Source organism: Chroicocephalus ridibundus, chromosome 9 (genome assembly GCF_963924245.1).
Source record: "Chroicocephalus ridibundus chromosome 9, bChrRid1.1, whole genome shotgun sequence".
Taxonomy (NCBI): domain Eukaryota; kingdom Metazoa; phylum Chordata; class Aves; order Charadriiformes; family Laridae; genus Chroicocephalus; species Chroicocephalus ridibundus.
Window position 1 is genome coordinate 37,651,651 of NC_086292.1, and position 22,001 is coordinate 37,673,651.

Below are 22,001 nucleotides of genomic sequence, written 5' to 3' on the forward strand. Positions count from 1 at the left end.
GTCTAACTTAAAATGTTCAAATTTACTAACCATGGAGGGGTGAGAGAAGTTGAAACTCTGTATTGGTCCCTCTAACAGAGCGGGCCAAAGCCAAGGGCTGAGCTATCAAGCTGAAGGCCTGGTTATGTTTGCTCTGTTGAAGGGAAGCTGCAAGGGAGGCTGGCACAGGGGCTGGGGGGATGGCAGCCCAGGGGCAATGCCGTGCCAAGCTGGCGCTGCAAGGACAATAAGCAGCTGGCATTTTGAGGTGTGATCTTCAGAATCTTTCCTCTTAGTGGCTGTCCCTCGGGGTTGCTCCTGTTCTCCTCTGGCTGCAGCTCTCAGCATGCTGAGAGTGCTGCTCTTCTTATGCATAGTCAGAGTCGTGGAAAACTTTAAAACAAACATCTGCCAGCAACACATCATTTCCTGTGGTTGTCCTAGCCATGAATTTTTTACATTGCTCTGCCTTCCCTCTTGCAAATTGCTAATCTCTGATCATGCTTTTTTCTCTCCTCTTATTCACCAGGGTCCAGCTTAACTTTAATGTAGAGACCAGCTTGCACTGCTGATCACTGCGCCTTTTTTTTTTCTTTCTTTTTTTTCTGAACTGTATGGAAATACTAGCTCAAGTTGTTACTCCTGCGCTGGCTAGTTATGCTCAGTATGTGACATTCCTCTACAGTTGTTCTGATTATGCCACGTCCTACTTCATTCCTCAGGCTGTGTGCAGAGCCAAATTTGCAGTAGTCTCTTTTTCCTATGCCTTGTTTCATTCAGACAAGCAGATCTGCCCATCTTTTTAGATGGTAAGTACTGACATATCTAGAGCACTAGTAATCGGGCTTTTTACTGCTGTCAGCAGCTAGTATCATCTAACAATGTTCTGCTGTGCACCCAGCAATAAGAAAATGAGGAAACCACAGAAATACAGCTGGGTTCCAAGTAACTTGTTTACTACTGTGTGTAAATACGCATGGCTTTTCTGTTTAGATATGCTGTCTCTCTTTTCAGTATTCTGGTAGTTTCTGCAGCAGATCACAGGAAGAGCACTTTGCTATCTGTAAATAAAGCTGATTTTTCAGTTCTAGCACAAGAAATGATCCAAAGTGAAGATTATTTCTGACAAATCAATATGTATATAAATACATTTTTGCAGAGTTATTTTAACCCAAAATTAAATTTTTGAGGCATTTGTACAAAAAAGTTTGGAAATAATTTCAGGAATCCTTGACTGGATTCCAGTTCTTCTGGCAAAGTGGTAAACAAGGTAATCTCCACCCCATTGAGCTCAGTAATTGGATGCTTAACCCTCAAAACAGAAGGAAAATATAGTCAAAGAGACTGTGAAATTCTATTTACACAGATACTGGGAGCAAGTCTGGGATGGGTAGGAGGGGGAATTATTTTATTTAGTTATTTTCCCTTCTTGGGAGCTTGTATCTGAGATGGAAAGATGGATTGACACTGAGGGAATGGTGTACTGAGGAATGCATAGCCCTCTGAAATATTGCACTCTTAGCATGAGAAAGTGTAAAGGCAGCTTAATAAACAGAAGGAAAGAGGAAACACATAAAGGAATAAACAATTGTGAAGCAGGTATAAAACAGTAATGATAACAGTGCTGTCCCGGGGAGATGGAAAAGCAAATTGTAATTTTGATACCAAAATTGGTGGTTTTGGTAGAGTTTTTGGGTATGGTGTTGGTTTGTTGGTTAGGGGTTTTTTGGGGGGGAGGGGGGAGGAGTACAGAAAATATGAGAAGTTTGTGAATCATTCAGAGGTTAATATTAGTCCACTAGTGGTACTGATGGCTTGAAAAACGTATTATGTATGGAGGCTTTTATTGAAAAGGTGATGAGGTTGTTGCTTCCTACAAAATGTCTGTGTTTCCTTTTGTCAGTGGCAGAACACATAGGGTCCTGCATCACAATACTCAGCTCAGGAGGGGGCCTGTGCATCGTAATTTTTTTTAGTACTGTAACGATCCAATCTGAGATAGCAGTTCATGTTTAGCAATTCTGATTTAATTTACAACGCAGCTAGAATATAATTATTTTCTGATTATACTTTAGATTTTGTGATAAAAGACAGATTGGTTTTGAAGTTTGTAGGAAGAAGAAAGACTCATAACTTTTTATAGTCAACATTTACTTCTAGAAAACTGATTTTTCTGCAAACTAGGTGATGAATTTTTCTGAGTTTTATTTAACCTAATGTCAGAACTTATTCCAAGCTGAACGTAGGTAAGGGTTAATGTATTTCTTTATTAAAAATTTCTAATCCTGATGCCCGTACAACAGAGTTCTCTTAATTTGTACTGATAAGTGAAAGATTTGCAAATTATCTAGTAAATATGATTAGAAAAAGCACAAATCTATGCATCATAAAGCTCAATGCATTCATCGATAGATATTGCATAGGATTTGGATATTTGTTATAAAGCTACTGTATTAACAAGCACAGAAAATAAAGACTTATGAGGCATCAGTTCAGCACTGTGTTTCTACTTCAAGCAGTTGTTATATTCCTGTACCTCAAATAGTGTGTATGTTGTGTGTTTTTTCTCTTGAATTACCTGCCAGCAGTATCCCTGAGGGACATATTCAGCCTCATGGACTTTCTGCATCATACAGGAAATGTGGAAGACCAAGCATGCCTCCTGTGTGTTGGCAGTGCTCACCTCTCTCCTTGCCCAGGCCTTTTACTGCCTGTGTCAGGACTCCGAAAACTCCATTGCTCTACCATGCAACTTCTCTCTCTTAATCATCATTAATTTAATGTATTTAATATATTCAGTTCCTTTTTTTTCTTGGTAAATCTCATTAGATCTGTGATAGTATTATCAAGGCCATAAGCCTTGTCCTTTTGGAACGGCTGTACCAATTCAAAGCAGATGCTGTATGTGTCTCTAGTCCTTGGGAAAAACATGGTGGCTGAATAGCAAATTTATCTGCTAGGCAGGAGGCATCAGAAAAAATACTAGAACTTCCCCACTGGTTTCTCAGGAGTCAAATGTACAAGCACAGGCTTATTATCTTATGAAAAGCCTGCATCTGCTCTGGCTGAGAAATCTTCATCAGCGGAGGTAAAGAATAGATGGATTTTCAGAGACAGACCCTTCTGAAGGATTCCTCTTCCGGGGCACGATTCTTCTCGTCATACTCTGATCCTTCTGCCATGTCTCTCTCCCAAATCATTCCTGGGTCTGGAGCACACTGCAGTGCTAGGAACTGATGCTGCAGTTGCTGCTCTGAAGCAGGAACCGCTGCTGGCCCAAATTATCAAGCTAGCATGGACTCTTACAGAGCTAATTCATCACTGCAATCATATTCCACATGTTAGCCTGCAGAAATGAGAAATATCAACACTGGCAGACATGTTCCCTGCTCAAAAACCTGATTTCATGCTGCTCTCTGGCTTAGTCTTGCATCTGATGCCAGGGTTGCAAGTCCTGGACAGGTAGATTCATCTACTGACCCCAGGAACTGATGGTACTTCCCCAACTTCGTATGCCCTCTCTATCTGCTTACTCCATCACAGCTGTCTTGAGGACACCCACATGCACCAAGAGCAGCGAGTTCCCTGTTGCACTTAGCAGTGAACTGCTTCTGACAGCTATCACTGACACACAAAAAAAATGGAGAGATTGCTACGATGTAGCTTTGATTTTTTTTTTTGCTTCTTTAAACTGGTTCGGTGTCTGTATTTACTGATAGAATCGCAGTACGCAGGATAAGAGGCAGTGGTGTAGCTCACTGGGGCCTTGTTCACCTCAGTACCTCGAATACAGCGATGTTCCCTGACCTGCAAGCTCTGAAGACGCCGTGAAGCCTCTAAAGCTGGCGCTGGGCTTGGTGAAGAGGTGCTCCTGTCACTCTGTGGACAGTTTTATACCTTTCTAATTACCAGTAGTAGAATACGTGTGTGGGTAGTTGCTCAAGAGTTAGGGCACAGTTATTTATAATAACTTGTAATTTCTGCAAGAGGTATTGACTGCGTGCACGTAGCTTGGGGTCTTTGGCACATAAAATTCTGCAGCTGAAAACAGAAGTAGGTTGACAGGGGCATTGGTCATGTATTTCACCCTTTGTGCTCTCAGGGGAAAAGAAAACAACCAAGAGAAACCTTGGGGTATAGCGAGCTAAACGTCTCCAAGTTCCAGCATGAGAGAGTTGTGCATATATATTTAAATAAATAGTCGCTTGTCATTTTAAAGCTCTTCTTTAAACAGGGAAAGAAGAGAACCAGTTTGGGGGTGCAGGGTGATTCTTTTATAGCAATAAATATCTGACGTACCTGAGACACAAGTTGCCTGTGTTTTAGGTCACTGAGGAAATTTTAATTGCACCACTGTATTGGGTGCAGGTGGCAAGGTGCTGGGGGCGGCTTCTGTGAGGAGCGGGAGGCTGCCTCGTGCTGGCCACAGCCGGTTCCAGCCGGTTCCCCAATGGCCCCACCACCTGACACAGCTGAGCCCCTCAGAGAAGCTGGTGGCAGCTCTGTGGAAACGTATTTAAGAGCGGCCAAAACCCCATGCAGACAGTGAGTGTGAGGGGAAAAAAGTGTGAGGAACAGCCCTGCTAGCACCTGGGTGAGAGAAAAAGCAGGTGAGGGGAAGGTATTTTAGTCTTTATTTCTTAGCATCCAACTTTATTTTAATTAGCAATAAATTAAATTAATTTTCCTCAAGTTGAGTCTGGTCTGCCTGTGATAGTAATTGGTAAGTGATCTCCCTATCTTTATCTCAAACCATAAGCTTTTCCATCTGATTTTCCTCCCTGTCCTGTTGAGGTGGGGGATGAGAGAGTGGCTGCGTGAGTGACTGGCAGCCGGACAAGGTCAACCCACCACAACTATTTTGAGATAGGGCTCTAAAACGTTCTGACTTTGCATCAAAATACGTCCGTGATTTCTGCTGACGGTACAAAGAGTGTTTGGGTTTTACGACTTCATTCAAAACAATGCAAGAGGGAAAGGAGTATAACTGGAAAATCCTTATGCTGCTGAACTGTTTTGGGGTGAGGGATCACGAAGGGCGCTACCACCTGGCTAGAGTAGCTGCAGTTTGCATAGAGGAATGGGGTCTGTCATATTGCTTGTGGTCCTTGGGGGAAATCACTGTGTTTGGATCTAGGTCCTCTTTGTAAGAGATCAAACCACAGAGTGTCTGGGAATAGCACTGTCAGACAAGCATTTATCAACAGAGCTAGCTTTTGTCTGGCGTACTTGAAATGGAGTCAGGGACTCCCAGAGATAAAAGCAAAAGCTGTTGCATCTGAAGAGACCCATTTATGTGCAGTAACAATATGTCTTCTCTGTGAATTAGTGCTGAGGGAGGCTTACAAGACACGTGAGTGGTTTCCTCCAGCACTTTCCCCTTCTTGGTCCAACTGAGTTCACTGGTCACTCTTCAGCACAAAACCCAGTTGCAGAAGCTGAGAGGCAGCTTTAGTCACAAGGATGAAATTCACCCTTGTGCAACACCCAAGTGGAATTTGAGGCCTCTCTTGACAGAGCTGAACTTAACCCAGGAGGATATGATTCACAGATAATGACAAACTTAGATTTATTTTTTTTCAGGCCATACAGTTGTTATAGGGAAGCAAGGTACTTTGAAACTGAGGGATGAAAACAGCAAGTTACGGGCTATTTCATTAAAAAGTGGTTAATAGTGTTGCTATGTACATGAGACGCAACTTCTGATGACTCAATAATGTAATCCTGTATTTAATTAATAAATATTTTGAAGAGTATTATAATGTTGTTTGTCACTTACAGGCTTCCAGTAGCTCCCTAGGGATAGGACAGCTAGTTAGATGAGCAGATCTTCCTCAATTAGGCCCCAATTTCACATCAGTATTAGAGCTTCTGTGTTGCAGGTATTACATATGCAATTCAATCCACGTAAGGGAGGAATGCCTAGTCTGCATGTGCTTCCTGTTGATTTGCATGGAAAAAATGTAAGGATTAAAAGAACACTTGTAGAAATACTTAACTTTACCATTCATGCAAGCATCTCAAATTTCTTAATTTACGTATTCTTGATAGATAAACTTGATTAAAATTTTCAATGTAGGACTTTGAAACATATAAACAAGCTGATTTATTGAGTACATATTTACGTCTTTTAGTGAAATTAATGTCAGTGGGCAAAAAATATTATCACATACATTTGAATATGTTACTCTTAAAGTAACGTTCATTTTCAAAAAAGAAGTGGGATAGTAAGAGACACGGTGTTAGAAGTTAGTAGGTGCTTAAATACCTTTTATTTCAGTAACGCTAGCCTTTCCTTTTCCCCTATTTAAAATGATGGAATTAGATTACTAATGTCCCTCAAAGGAAACTTAAACTAATCAGGAAATATCTGAAAGAGCTCCTCTCCTCACAGAAGGAGGGGTGTCCCATCTGACATGTATTATTTGCAATAGCAAAAAAGCTTCTAGGACTACTTAACGAGAAAGGATAATGGAATCATATATATTAATGGTCAAAGCCTGAGTAAGAGCTGATGCCCCCTAAGCCAAGTTCTGAATATGTCCTTTGGGAAACATTTCCTGCACAGATGTTTTTTTTTAAATGTATGAGGAAAATGCACCGGGCAATACCACTTCCAACATTAAGAGGCTCACGTGCACTTCTCGGGTAGTGAAGGCCATATCCTGAGAACCATAGCATCCACACCTGACAGCTTGTACCAGTTTCATTAAAGGCAGAAGGTTTCATTACAGCTAGATAACGAGATCGGATCTCTTTGTATATCATAAATCACTGCATTCCACTTGGTTACAGCAACATGAGTTTTAATAGGTTTCTTTAACTGAAACAAATTGCTAAACCATACCCAATCCAATTTGCTGGTGAATGCACCGCACCTTACAGTTTCTAATGGTTAACTTAAGCAAAAGGGAGCTGCATTCTTAATTTTAACTTGCCTTGTTTCAGCTTCTAGCAAGTAGTTCTTGTTATCCCTTTCTTCATGGTATTAAAAACCTCTTTGTAAGAAGCGTTCTCTCAGTTATGGTCACTTCTCAATCTTCTTTTGAATAAACTTAACAGAGCTCTTGGAATACTGGAGGCCTAAGACCTTCCCTCCAGTCCTCAAAACGTTTCTCTGGTTCTCTTTTGCACTTCTTGATGAGTTAGTTTCTTAACAATGGATTTCTCCTCTTTAAGAGGAAAAATATCTAATTCTTTAAATACACATTTTTTGAAAGCAGTCACCTCCCACAATATAGACTTACCAGGACTTATTATCATTTATGTTGACTAAACAAAAATAATTTTCACCAGGGAATAGGATATCTAAACCAAGAATACTTATTCTCATAATGGATGTTTTAGGATGTTTGTTCAGTTCTGTTCTTTAAAAACATTTTTAGACAGCAAAACAACATTAAGATTGCAAAATTAAGCGCTCAAAAGGTAATAGATGCTGAAACAACGGTTTCCTTATCCTAATGTTCCTCTCCTCACCTCATGCACAGTTAAACACTGCTGTTTCTTCTGGCACTAGCTCTCAGCACTACCCTAGCTGCAGATCTGGCACCTAGTTTTACCGAGGCCCCTTACAGAGTGCCTCGAGGAAGGCCTTTCAAGACATGCTCAGTGTGTGTATCTTCAAATTATTTAGTTTCCAGAAACTAATATATCTCAAATGATCTTATACAAATGAGATCTTTCAAACGTTTCTCATGTAGAGAAACTTGCATGTTCTTAGGAACAACAAAAGGTACATCCTTAAACACAACTTAAGTCATATATTCCCCACACTGGAGCTCTTAATTCAATAATTGTTTGAAAATATACTTATATTGTGACATATTGAAGTAAAGTATTTTCAAAAAAAATTGGCTCTGGGCATGAGCCCAGCATAGAAAATCTCTTCTGCTTTCATGAATACAGGTAATAATGAGTCAAAGACCTAGATCACTTGGCCCTCCCAAACTAAGAATTGGCTGCATATTTGCAGACATAGAACCATAGGCAACAAGAGAATTTTAACACCTATGAAGTTTAGCATTTTCTAAGTTAATTGACAGCTAAATGAGGTCTTTCAGACTTGTGCTTTGGGTGTAGACACTGAAGTCCTTTACAGATTTTGTTGTAAGTGTCCTGAAAAAATCTCAGAAATTCACAGTGCCAGCCTTGTAATGAAATTCTAGCTGATAAAGTATGGATGATTCAAGGTTTTTACAAAGCACTTGGCTTCCCACAGCTCCTTAGTCATTTATTAGAATTTCATAGGACAGAAAAAGAATATTCTTCACAAGGGAAACAGTTGATGGAGTCCCAGATGAAATACATAATTAGAACACCCATAACATACAGTCTGCTGCTTTTTCACTGTTTGTCTACTTCCAAATTGCAATTGGTTAGTAAAATTATTTTCATTTTTTAAACGTGTTTTCTACATTGTGGGGGGTGTTGATTTGTTCTTTGTCCTTTCTTTCAGATAGGTTTTAGTACACTTTAACTGTGGCAGTAGGAAGAGTTATCACAGAACACTTTAAGGAAAGATATCAATCAATCGGTCCTGATACCCAAACGACTAAAGTCGCAGAACAGTGACCAGGTTTGTAGTGCATGATCAAAAATCATGCAAAAAATTCCAAGTTTTAGACAGGGATGTGTGTTTATTAATTCTATCAATAACTTTTCCAGTCATTTCCATTACAGATGGGAGTTTCAAATAAAGAATTCCAAAATTATTGAGACATAATATCTGAAAATTGATCAGTGAAATTAGGTGTTTTATTAGAGGTTTCAGAAAGTATACTTTTCATTTACTTGTTTAAAACACATACAACCAATCAAAAGGCTTTATTTCTCCCCTTAGTGAATATAACAAATGAGCTTCCTCTTACACAGGAAGTCAAGGAGAAGCAATTCTTGGCATCAGAAATCAGGAAACAATGGAAATGTGCGGTATGCTTCCATTCTACGAAGCCCTCCCCGTATATGGGTGTTAGACTGCTCCTGTGCAGAAAGTCCTATGATGATAACTATAGTTGTCCAAAACCATGCTGCTCCTCTCCCTTTGTAATTTGCAGTAGCTGCCAAGATTTTCTTTTGCAGTTTGTCCTTCAGCTCTTCAATGATGGGCTTAGTGAAATATGGCAAACCTCTTTTTTTTTTTTTCAAGTTTTGTTTCCCAGGCCAGCATGTGACACTTCATTTTCACTGCCTTGCAAATGTCACATACATCTGTTTCTTTGTGTAGCAAATCTCAAGATTTACATAAGTAAATAGCTTTCAGCATTCTTGAAGCCACAACAATGTACAAACTATACAAAGTGTTGGAAACTGGCGAACTAAAAATTTTGACTGCCCTGTTATGAATAAAGATTTAAAGGACTGAAAATAATGATTTCAGTGTAACATCTTCATACAGAGGTAACTAGGATGATAGGTGGACCTGGTATATTTATGTTTTGGTCCCTTATTTTTAGCATGACCTTCTCCTGAAGAAGTTTGAATTAGAAATAATAGAATGAAAGCAGAGATGTAGTTTGCATACTGAATTTACCTAGCAGGTAGTTTAAAGGTTTTCAGGAGAAAACTTGAATATGTACAAAGGTAAGACAAGGTGAAGGCTTTTGCTTAGAGCAAAAATGTCAGCAGAGTTCTAGAAAATCTGTATATATTTTCCCCTCCATTTTTTTTCTTCAGTTATACCATCTTCTGTACAATTGCCACTGAATTGTTTTATTTTAATAAGAAAGGTAGCTTGGGGTTCTAGCTTGAGTTTCCCAGACTGATCGCAAATACATACAGAAAAAGTCTAGTAAAAATTATTTTCAAGGTTCTCAGTTCTGGTCAGGTCCTGGGAGTTTATCCTGATGATTACCCTGTGATTGCCTAGTGTCATTTGAGAGGTCTGACCGATCTGCCACAACTGGGCTACAGCAGTACAGCTTATGTGGTAGCCTTGGACTTGGCGTAAGCATTATGAGCCAGGATATGAGTATGCATATACAGGAAATTTGGCTGGTGTTGCTGAGATTTTCTGTATACCCTTCTGCTTCTCTGGTTGGGGCAGAAAGAGGAGGATCAACCAAACTACAACGCCTTCATACATCTGCAAAAACAGTGGTGAGCCAAAGTATCTTGTGAGGAGGAAACTGCTGTGAGATATCCCAGACTCCTCCAATCATTTATTTTCACAAAGGAGTTACTCAAGACACTTGATTCTTATTCAAAACCTGTTGTGATTGTATTTGGCAATGTCTATGTATCTTCAGATTTGCACGCGGAGAAAAAGAACCTTAAAACCGTACATGTAAAGATACAATATAGCTACTGGTAAAGCTTTCTGACTGGGGGAAATATCCGCTGCTGCCCGATCGTGGCATCTGTCTGTTTTCCTCCTGTCTTTACAACATCTCTCTGTTGCTTTTTTTTGCCTTTTCTTTAGAAGGTTAATTTAAGAGATGATGCCTTTAATGGTGCCCAGAAGGCACCTGTCACATATGGGACACTACTAGGTGTAACGCATAATGATGATAATCAGCTTTGGAACTTGAAATGATGTGATAGTAAATGTGAAGCCTGTAGATTCCCAGTTCCTCTAAAACCTGTCAGTTATCTTTATTCTTTAAGTAGAAGAGCTGAACTGTAAAAGGAGCTTCGTGTGAAAGCTGCAGAATGGAAACGAATGCTTGGAAATGAATAGGTGTCTAATATCCAAATTATTTCAAGGATATGAAAAAAATCTGAAAAAAACTGTTACAAGTCCATTTTAGCAAGACTCTCATTTAGACTCGTGGTACTTGATCAGTGCCATATATACTAACATACATGCAAATGAGATCCATATAATGTTTTTGCTTTCAGTTACTTTTTAATTATACATAGGCCTTTACTTCAGCACTTTGTAAAAATAGAGATCTTTGAAAAAACTGGAGAGGTATCAGAAGAAATAAATATATTGCTCTGCATGTTCAGCCTTTAACCTAATGTGCAAACCATTGGATTAAAAGCAGTAGGTATCACAGGTCAACTGCACTCACTAATCACTGCCTCAACAAAAGAGATTGACTTTGTTGCTAGCTGGCTGCAGTAAGAATAGTAAATCACTTCATAGACTTTGTATTTATTCAGTTCACAGCTTGATCACTACTGTTCCTCTGAAAAACAGTAATGCTCTTCACTTTGTCCAGGAAATAGAAATTGCTCATGGAATCTCCTTACTATTTGTTTTAAGTGAATGAGCAATACAGCTTATGCCCACTGGTTCCTGAAATGAAGCACTGTCATAGCATGGTGGTTGCAATGAATATTTATATTGAAAATTGGTGGGGGATTTTTGGTTGGTTCTTTTTTTTTTTTTTAGACAGCCTCTGACAGATGATTGTGCTGCTTTATGCATTACAGTTTCTGTACTTTGTTATCTGTGAAGACTGCCATAATATAACTTTGCAGGTAGAACTGCAGGCAGGCATCTTGTGAAAGATGAGCCTCCTGGGATACTGATTGCATTACCATGCTAAACAAAATTGCTGTAACAAAAATGTTTAGCCAAATCTCCGTAGAAGAGGGTAACGTTCATTCAAATGCATTTTCAAAGGGAATCTTCTGAAATGGAGGAAGTACCTAAATATGCCTTTGAAATAACTAAGTATGCAGATGGAAGATGAAAAATAAGTGTTTGTTGACATAACATTTTGTTTGCAGGCTGTAGATTTTTAATTTTACTAAGAATGAAAGTGATGCCCTAACTACTTGACGCCAATATGTCTGTGTGTCAAAAAGAAAAGTCCTTCTGTCTAGAGCCAGGTTTGGAAAGATAGATTTGGAGGAAAAAAGGGCCTACAGCAAAGAACTGCCAAGCTAGGGCTGTGGGACAGACAGTTTCTGTAGGAGGGACGTAGAGATGCAGGCATATTCTTGTTGGAGCAAATGCCCTTCTCCTTTGACTTCATTGGTTCGGGCTCATGTCCTACAAAAGGAAAAGATTGCATCAAATGTGAGTTACACAGTTAGGTCTGTAACACCAAGTTTTGTAGCTGCTAGTACCTCCTCTTGTAGCCAATCGCTAGATAGAAATAAGTTTAAATGCTTTGTTTTGATTGTGGGTGTTTCTTCTCTAACTCTTAACCTAATAACTTCTGACTTATAATTTGAATGTGATTATTATCATCTAGTTATGTGATCTGACTGTCTTGTAAAGAGGAAGAAATGGCTTTAATTCAGAAGTATTGCAGCTCACAAAATGGGTTTTGGAAGGTGCTGAATCCTTGCCTGCATAAATATTTCAGATCCTTTTAACAAAGCAACATACTGCTATTAAACAATTTAATGAAATTAAAAGGTTTATGATAGTCCTTTGCAAATCAGTGTCAAGAAGAATGAAAGTACAACAAACACACTGTTAATTTAAGCCAGAGTTTCCAAAACTGTCACACATACAGTTGCATTTAAACGAGTATGTTCTAGACATGCAATTAAATTGGTTGTGGTGCAGCTAATGAAATACAAGCATTGGTTTTCACATACATCCTCCTGAGCATTCAAACTTTAATATATTATTGTGCTTAAGGCAGGGTCTTGAAATACCGGGGCGGGGAGAATTGCTATTGCCTGTTATTCTCAAACGTAGGAAAGCATAATATTGCTGTAAAATGCTAAGGAGATTTTGATACAGAGGTGATAAAAGAAAAGCTGCTCAGTTAGCTATTATTTTAAATGATAAATTATAGCTTATCACTCTTCCAAAATAAGTAATAGCCATTTATAAAAGTGTCACGTATCATTATTATTGAGTTTTTCATGCTTTTTTGAAATCGGCATGCTCTTTGTGGTTAACTCTCTAAACTCTTTTTTGAGCATATAGAGGCCCACCCCTTCAAAGTTAGGGTCACTGATTTTGATGTCACAAAACACCTTTTCAGGAGTTTTCCTTTGTAAAGAGGTTTCTCTGCCTTGATATTTTAGCGTACTTGCAGGATCCTGACTGATTGGCCTATGAGTCATATTAAATTTGTGTATTTATAGAATCATAGAATCGTTATGGTTGCAAGAGACCTTTAAGATCATCAAGTCCAACCATTAACCTAGCACTAACAAGTTACTACTAAACCACGTTCCCCAGCACTACATCTACCTGTCTTAGGTAGAATTAGAAATTTTTCCTAATATCCAATCTAAACCTCCCCTGGTGCAACTTTAGGCCGCTTCCTCTTATCCTATTGCCTGTTACTTGGGAGAAAAGACCAACCCCCACCTGGCTACAACCTCCTTTCAGGTAGTTGTAGAGAGCGAGAAGGTCTCCCCTCAACCTCCTTTTCTCCAGACTAAACACCCCCAGTTCCCTCAGCTGCTCCTCATAAGACTTGTGCTCCAGACCCCTCACCAGGTCAGATGTAATCCCTTTAATGGAAAAGTTCAATGTTTGTACTCATGACTCTGAAGAGTGTGGACTGTGGAAAAGAAGCTTAGCATGTCTTTATAATTTGTCTGTGTTTGTTATTTTTCCACATCATATCTGGTGGGTGCTGGTTTTAGGGGTAGAAATCCTCATTTTTATGACTGAAAATGTTGCCTTTCTCTGGACGTGCCCCAGCACCTCAATGTCTTTCTTGTAGTGAGGGTCCCAAAACCGATTTGGTAGTTAGAAGGTCTCAAGTTTGCATTCTTTTGCAATAGGTCTAGGTAGAGGTGACAGCTAAACAAGCGGCATTATTTTGGAAAGGGTAATTCTCGGAGAACTGGGGGCAGTTATGTTGTAGAAGAGGCTACTGATACTAGAATGGAAAAGAATACAGTTTCAAATAGGTTCAGCTGTGTCTGGCCTGGGGTATTATCTGCTTCATGCTGACAGAGACAGCACAGCAGGGAACCTGGGAATTTTACAACGTGCATCTGTAGTAGATGAACCAAATGCTGGAATCATTTTATGTGGCAATGAATAAACATCTATATATTTATATATCTCTTTAGAGATATATATAGAGAGATAGATATGCTTATATTTAAATGGTTTTCAAGAATAATGTGGGACACAAGTCCATAGGATGTTTACAGGTGTGTTATAACAAATATTTAGACTGTCGTTCCTACAGTTTCTCAGGGATCACGAATAACTCCAACCTAATAAAAGCATGCCAGAGGAAAGGAAAGCATCCTTGGAAGACAGAGGCAGACCTGCGCATTCCTCTGTTCTGTGATCCTAGGCTACTGTAGAACGGTGTAGGGGTGCTGAGGCAGAGAAGAGTTGCAATGTGAAATCCTGTACCTCACTGATGTTGTGACTTTACATGGGAGTCCAGATGCTCCTGTTTAAAGTCTGCCTCTGAAAACCACTCCTTTTTCCCCTAGGGGGTAGTAACCATAGCCAATAAAAAGCTTTGTCTAAAGGGAAACAGGGAACTTACTACTCTCTGGGTGGGAAGAAAAAGTAATCTATAAAATGTTTCTGTGGTAGTGGTTTTCTATCTCTCTTCCAGGCCTTCAGAATATTCCAGTTTAGCAATACCTATTATCTGCTGCTACTTCTTCATTTCTTCAACTAATATGCATTGAAAATGTTCACTTATCCACCTGGGCTCAATGGAGCTTTATATACCATATGTATTCCTGTTAAAGGATGAACTTATTTTTATATTGCTTCAGGTTTTCAATTAACCTTGCTTCCACGTATTTCACAGCTTTAAGAGCAGTTTAGTGTTAAACAGCACTCACATCTCCTCACACCTCCTCTCCACCCCCCATAAAACTTTAAAATGCAGTTTTTCTATGCTGTGTGAAACCTTGTGATATCAGAGTTACATAACTGATTCGATATTGGATTTACATTATTTCTAGGAAACACCAGCAGTGGTAATTTTCCAGTGTTTTACTCTGGAAGTTAGTTAGATGTACTAGCAGGTGTTGCTACACTGAGCTGCGTTCCTTCTTAGTAAAGCATGGACATCGTTTTTTATTCAAGTTGGATAGGTAGATGCAGATTTTTAATGTATGTGTATACATCTAAAGAAATAAAAACTATTATTATTTTGGAAAATTCTGTTAAATTCAATGTGTTTACATGGAAATAGGTGAAGAGCGGATTCATGAAGGAGAGCAAAAATGGCAAGAAATCCCATTCTGAAATGTTGTATCTGGTGCTACTGGATTTCTTCTGTTGTGTCACACACATATTTTACACAGACTAATCCAATGGATGTGTAAATCAGCGAGTATTTTATGGTAATACATTCAGACAAGTTGACTACAATAAGATGTAAAATTAAGCATTGGATTCATAGCGAATTTTAGGGCATTATCAGTTCAACCATTTGTTACTTTTCCTCTTCTCTAAATTTTTGAAAGTGCTTGTCAATGTTTGGTCAAGATTAATGTTTCTCTTGCTAAGGCCTTTCTCTTTGTTGTGCTTGATACCATCTGTGACATACTTCTTAGCAAGCTGAAGTCATGAGTGCCATCACAGACCCTTTCGCGATTTGCAATATAAATTTCATCTTTAGGGAATCATCAATTCTGTCCTCTCAGCTAATTTTTCCCCTCTGAATGCACATTTGGATGTCACTTGAGAATATATTTCTTAAAGTGTTTTAACTCAGAATTTTGACTTTTTTTCTTATTCTCACTCCTTCAGATTCAACTCCTGACTTTGCCAAACCAGTGTAAAATTTCATCCAAATCATTAATAAGAAAATACCTTCATCCAAAAAAATCCATTCTCAGTGTCTTACAATGGTTTACTTTCACAAAGCTTTCTGGACCATAAGTGATCACATTATGCCCCAGCTCTTCCTTGCTTCCTAGGAATGTAAATTTGCTTTATATAAATCATAAAATTAGCCTTCTCAGACATTGTATCAGCCATTTGTCTGCCAGTGCTTTCAGGGGCTTGCTACTGCCTCTGCTCAAAACTATATGTTCTGAAATCCTTCTGTATTACCAGAAATGTGATAGAATTGCTACGATGCATCTTTCTAACCTTAGAATGGACTTGAATGTGAAGAAAGTGGAAATTTGAACCCAAGTTATCAAATGTTCACGTCTTCACACTGAAGCATGTCCCATATTTCATGAATGTGAAATATTTCATATGTTTTTCCTCAAATTACAAATCATAGGACTTTCCTGAGATAAAAAGCATAGTGGGACAAATATGACTGTATCTTTTAACTAGTTCAGGTGTCGTGTCTGAATGTAAGCCAGGTACTCAGAGAGTTTTTATGGGTCTGCAATCATTTTTGAAGTGCTGCAGCTCCATAGTAAATTAAACTCATCCACATGTCAAGTTGTGGTGTCTGTCACAGACAGACATGAGAGTTTTAAATAAAGACCCATTTATGACTTGGTCTAGCAAGGGTGGAAAATATCCAGCGACTTCTTTATTGTCTCTCCTCCTTTGTCTCCTTGCACAAAAGCAAGTGATGTTCCTGAACTGATCGAGTTCAGCATCTGCCTTCTCTCTGAATCTCTCAAAGCTGTCAAGACCACCTTTCCTATAGGTACTTTCTCTGTTTGTTGCTTTGTGCAACAAGGCATTTCTAGCAGAAATCCTGTGACCAAGCTGACTTCCTCCATAGCACAATCATTCTTTTTTCCCCTCTCAATTCTGTCAGATGCCTAGCTACTATAATTGAAATCTTCATTCACAGTCCTAATCTCCTCTTCACCACCTTTGACTCATTCCTCAAAGCCTCTTCTCCCACCACAATTTCTTTCTCTGAGAAGGATCTTGACAATTTCTTCCCAGTGAAAACTGATCTTCATCTTCCTTCCATCTCCTCCTTTCACTCCCTGCTCTGTTCCTGCAACAGTTCTCTAGCCTGTCACAGCTTATAAAGTTTTCCAACTGCTACCTTTCTCTGCTCATCCACTTTATGCAGCGACCCCATCTTATCCCTTTTTTCCTCCAATCTGTCACTCTCTTCTTCCTCTTTTCTCTCACAATTCAAGCTTGCCTTAGTCTTTCACTTCTTGAAAATGTCCCAGTGTTTACCCCACCTTCTAATAAGCTCTCAACCCTGAAGGCAGGGAGCACACTACAGTCACTGCCATCTAATTCCCACTGTTTGTTGTCAACAGGAACTGCTCAAACCAGTCTGTAATAACTTTCTCCAGTCCAATCAGAGAATCTGTACTCCACCTTTGGCCACCTGAACCTATCAGGTGTTTTAATATATATTTAACTTTGATAATCTTACTGTAATCCTTTCCTCTTTTGGCTTCCATGACGCTATCCTTTCCTTCATGTGCTCTTTGATGAATCTGCCTTATTAAGTCTCCAGTTGCAGGAGTGTACAGGAAAGTCAGGTTTCTACTTCCTTCCTAGTTTATCCATGAGGCATCTCACATGAAAGCAGAAATTCAGCTACCATGGTGATGAGGATGATTAGGAACTATGTGGACCTCTGTACTTCAAGCCTGCCTCTTCCTACCCAAGTTAAAATCTAAGTCTGTTTCTGTGTAAGTATTGAAGTGGCATCTCAAACCAACATCGCTAAAACACCGGTCCTTATTCTTTCTGCAGATACTCTTTTTTCATGATGTCTATTAACAACCTATCACCTCGTCTGTCACCCAAGTTCGCTACCTGAGCATTGTCTTCAACTGAGATTTCTCTTTGCCAGCTCAAATCCAGCTGGATTGTAAAGTCCGACGTGTGGTCTTTCCTGACCATCCATATTGACTCTTAGCTTTCTTGCACTGTAAACTTGTTTTCTCAAATCTTAAGAAACATAATCTTACCCAATTCAAATAATGCTATTAGAAAACTCATTTTTCTGGTTTCTTTTTTTGGGCCATATTGCTTTCTGACCATAACACTCAGGTGATATGTGACTATCCCTTTTCTCTTTTAGGCAGCTTATTTGTCTTTTCTCTACTCTGTGTCATCTCTTAAGCAGTATGAAAGCAGCAGCTTCACCCTCAGAGTCACGATGTCCATTTCCTCCTCAACTCTTGTTTTCAAGCCAGCACCTTTGTGCTTTCTCCCGTCAAAACTCTTTAGATGCTTCTGCAAAACTGGTTCTTCAAATCTCTCCTCAAAATGTGCCTTTGCTAGGCTGCCTACAAAAAATACTGCTTATTGTAATGACTACTATCTTCTTTATATCTCTTACTTCATACTGACCTATTGCCTTTTGTCCTCAATCCACTGTATAAAGTCTTAGAAGTCTTTTCCACTGTGCATTTAGGTAGGGCTAATACTGTGAAGGCCTGGTCTGTGAGTAGAACTCAGAAGTAGTACGGTAGAGTAAACAGAACTGAAGGGAACAGTAAAGGCCAGGAGGAGTTGAAGTCATGGCTATATCCCTGTAGAATGGGCCTGGCACACTGTCCTTAACAGTTAATATTTTTGGCAAAAACACAGATATGGAAACTATGTCCATGGCCAGATGTGCGCACACAGAGCTGCCAAAACAGAGTAGTATACGCTGCAAGCTATGCTGTTTTCCCCAATAACATATGCAGAGATGCTAGTCCTTACCTTGGAAAAAGTGAAACACTGAATAAACTCTGGGATCTGCAGCTATGGTTCTGCGGTGATTTAAAGTATTGCGAACTGATGCTTAAGCAGCTAAGTCATTCCCTCCAGCACCCTTCTGTTGTAATCTCTCTCCAAAGATATTAAAAATACAGAAACCTTGGCCAGGTTGTAGTTGATCTAATTTATAAAACATTTTCTGGGTATTAAAAGCTAGGCCAATGCACTAGTAGTTTTTAAATTGTGTTAAATATACTGTAAAATCCTAGAAAGAACCTTTCATTCAAGATTATTGTATGAAGATTTGAAGATTAAAGTGTCTAGATTAAAGATTAATGTGAAGTGCACTGGGAAATTGTTTGAAGTATAAGGAGCCTATATAGTATATTAATGGTGCACTTTTCAAAACTGCCTGAGGGAATTAGACACCCAGTTCTCTTACATGTCTTTGAAAATCTCACTCTAAGGAATTTGTTGTTACATAGTGAAAATGGTAATATTTTCACTGGGAGCTTGAGTAAAAGTGGAAAGGAGATGTGGGGACCCTCTGTATTCATCTAAGGCTTGATGTTAGCTCCCTACAGCTTTTTCCTGCTTTGTTTGCTCTGTTATTGTATAGAGACAACTTGGATTTGAATGCTGCAAGTTCATAAAACTGGTCTGACCCAAGAACGCTGCTCCACCTGCCTATGTATTTCTTGTAATCAATTCCATTTCTTCTTTGCTTTCACTTCAAGATAGTTTTCATATTCTCCTAAACAGGAGTAATTTGAATAATTTTTAAAATAACCATGTAAACCTTAATGAAACAAATGTATGCACATACATATTTGTATTTACAGTATAATAGGCATTAATTAAATGTAAATAGCAAAAATAATTATATGTTATACATGTATTTCATAAAATAATCCTTTTGCTGGAGTTTTTCTCAGTCATGGGGTTTTTTGGTACAGAAATTTCAATACTTTAATGAAAGAAACGTTCCACATATGGTAGAAATTACAAGTTTGCTTGTCCCTGAAGTGCTGCAATACAAATAAGCTGTTAAATGCCAACTCTGAATGTTATTTTTCAGATGTTAAGAGAGATAATCCTGCATTAAAACTATTAGGAGGCAAATTTATTTGAACTTCAAAACCTCTTTGATCTGAAATGAAAATGAACTGTGTATGAGTGTATGCTTCATTAATTTAGGGTTGGCCAATTGTGTGGATTTTTGTTTGTTTGTTTTTTTCCATGAGGTGTCTTTCTAATGCAGTTTATTAAAACTAATAATGCAATACACTGTTATTTCTCCTGGTAAAATCTATTGCATTGCTTTTATAAGAGAACAGTTTCTCTGTAGAAAGTACCCTGTGGGAATCAATATTCAGGTTCACAGTCACTCGAAAAGTCAACGTGCTGGTGTGTTGCATTCAGATCTATTTTAGTGGTCTTATCATTAAACCTGCAGTAGGCATTTATAAAGTAAAGCTTCCATGGGTACTGGGAAAGTGTGATTAAAAATAATCATCTGTCTGATGAATATTTTCCTCTGACTTTTGGCAGGATCACTCATCTGAATTTGTGCCAGACTCTACACGAACACTGATGCCAGCAATTTAAGGATCTTCATATTCAGTCTCAGCGGTAAGGTCTAAAGATACCATAGTAAACCACATTAGAATATTACTGTTTTCTGTTATGTTACACTGAAACTGAATCTGTGTGAAAAATGACATATTTCCCCTTGACCAATGCAATGATAGAGAGATATGAGAACATATATTGATCTGCAAGACATTGAGCTCAGGACACAAGTTCTGAGCAATTTTCATCAGACTAAAATCAGAATGGCTGTTTTTTATTGTCCTCTCTACTAATGTAACTGCTCTCGGAAGGTTTGACATTGTACATTTTGAAGAAAGTAACCATTTACAGAAGGGTGGTGGCCAGGCTCCAAAGAGAAAGTAAAATGCACAAAAAGGAAACTCAGTAGTTTGTTCTTACTGAAAACTGAGCAATAAGTTGTAAAATTACAAATTATTTTCCCCTCTAATGCTATCTTTGTTGTAACTAGTCTGATTGATTACACCTCGAGTCAGATTCTCAAATACTGCTGTGAAGACCTTGTGAAGGGGTATAATCTATCTGCATCTTCAAGCTTAGAATTTCTGCTGCAGAGGTAAATTCTCAGCTTTAGTAAAAGAGAAATGAAAGAAGGAACAGCTGCGTCCCACAATACTTTTGCAACAATTTGGAATACACTTTCTAGAAAACTCTAGTTGGGTAGTGTGGAGAAGGTCTTTAACAGGAAATCATGTTGGTGTGTAAATGTTCAGCTTTGGGGGGAAGAAAGATATAATGTTTTTATTATAATGTTGTCTATGATGATATTTTGGTCAAAATTATTCTCATTTTTGTGCCACATACTGCATTAAGTATTTTGGGTCCAGGGGAAGTAGGAGGCCAGGGGAGGTGTACCACTGCGTGCTATACTCCTCCACTTAGCATTGACTAATGGCCACTGTTAGAGGCAGGGTATAGAGAGCCCTTTGGCCTCACCCTGCCCAGTCATGCTCATGCTGGTTTTAGATCACCGTGATACAGACATCAAATACCACCACTTCCAAGTCCTGATGATTCCAGGCTATTGCAGTATATATTTTTTTGAATTAGATTACACCACAAAACCTATAACTCTTCTGACCTGGAAACAAAACCTGTATTCAGCAATCCTCTAGCAATTTATTGTCATTAACCAAGTAGTTCAATAAAATCTCTGCTTCAGTTTAAAGATGTATTCAACAACAATAGCATTCCTATCCAATCATGCTCTTTTCATATAAAAATGAGCATAATAACATGTTATCATGAATCGTCAAGACGGATTACATTTCATTATTGCTGGGTAACTTTTATAATGTTGGAATGTGTTCCTAATAAAGGACAGTATCTCCCGCAGAGCATACTGTACTAGTAGTGCTCTTTATTAGAAATAAAAGAATACAGCATTCATATCATGTTACTTGATCACATAACCAAGGTACAGAACAACAAATTATCAAGGCAGTTTTGTAAGGAAATAATACAATCCCAATAACAATATTCTAAACTTTTCAAATTGTTGTTTGACATTACTAAGTTCTCTGTGCACTGTAAGTTGGAGAGCTGAAAGTCAGTGCTGTTCTGGCAGACAGACTTCATGGAAGCTAAAGGTGTCTGGTACTGAACTACTAGATCTTTTTCCCCTGGAAACAGAAGACACTAATGACCTAGTAAAGGAAAGCGAGAGAGCCTCATTTGTTGTGTCTTAACTAAGGCAAATGAAAATCCATTATAAGTCATCCAAGGCCCAGACCCGTGACAAAACTCCCATTCACTTCAGCAGGACCAACTGGAATAATGAACATTTAAGCACTACGAAATATAACTGGGTTTAGATAAATTTCTTTAGGATCTAGGAGAAAAATTTCACCAACTATAAATACATACAGGGAGAGAGAGAGGAAGTTTCATATTCATATTATCAGTAAATATGTAACATACACCTCGGAAGGATTAATGACCTTCAGGGCATACAGATGACCAG

The 22,001-nt window shown here is 38.6% G+C and overlaps 1 protein-coding gene across 12 annotated transcripts in view; it reads left to right on the top strand.

The window, feature by feature from the left end:
- Window positions 1–22,001, top strand: part of SEMA6D (semaphorin 6D) — a 433,560-nt gene that overhangs the window by 276,706 nt on the left and 134,853 nt on the right. For all 12 annotated transcript variants that reach the window (XM_063345953.1, XM_063345940.1, XM_063345941.1 and 9 more), the window contains one exon: window positions 19,979–20,059. The gene's annotated coding sequence lies outside the window, so the exon portion shown is untranslated. The remainder of the gene's footprint in view (window positions 1–19,978; window positions 20,060–22,001) is intronic.